Consider the following 301-nt stretch of genomic DNA (forward strand, 5'->3'; position numbering starts at 1 on the left):
CAGGCACCCATGTGCTGAGAATTTGGGAAGCCCTCTGGCTGCTGCTGACCCCAGCATGGGCTTTGAACGCAACTCCTCCAGCAGGATCAGGGCCTCCAGGGAACCAGGGGAAGGACCTTGTCTAATCAGGAAAGCTGGGATGGGGAAAGCCAAGGGATCAGTGACCCTGACCTCTGCCTGAGAACAGAAACCCATTTTTCTTCCCCTTTTCCTTCCGTTCATGTCATTATTCTCCCTTTGTGGTGAGGCAGCAGTTTGAGAAGTCGTTTTTCTTCCTTTCTCCATCTGTGTCGGGAAGTCA

This window comes from Merops nubicus, unplaced genomic scaffold, assembly GCF_000691845.1.
Source record: "Merops nubicus isolate BGI_N331 unplaced genomic scaffold, ASM69184v1 scaffold41169, whole genome shotgun sequence".
NCBI classification, from domain to species: Eukaryota; Metazoa; Chordata; class Aves; order Coraciiformes; family Meropidae; genus Merops; species Merops nubicus.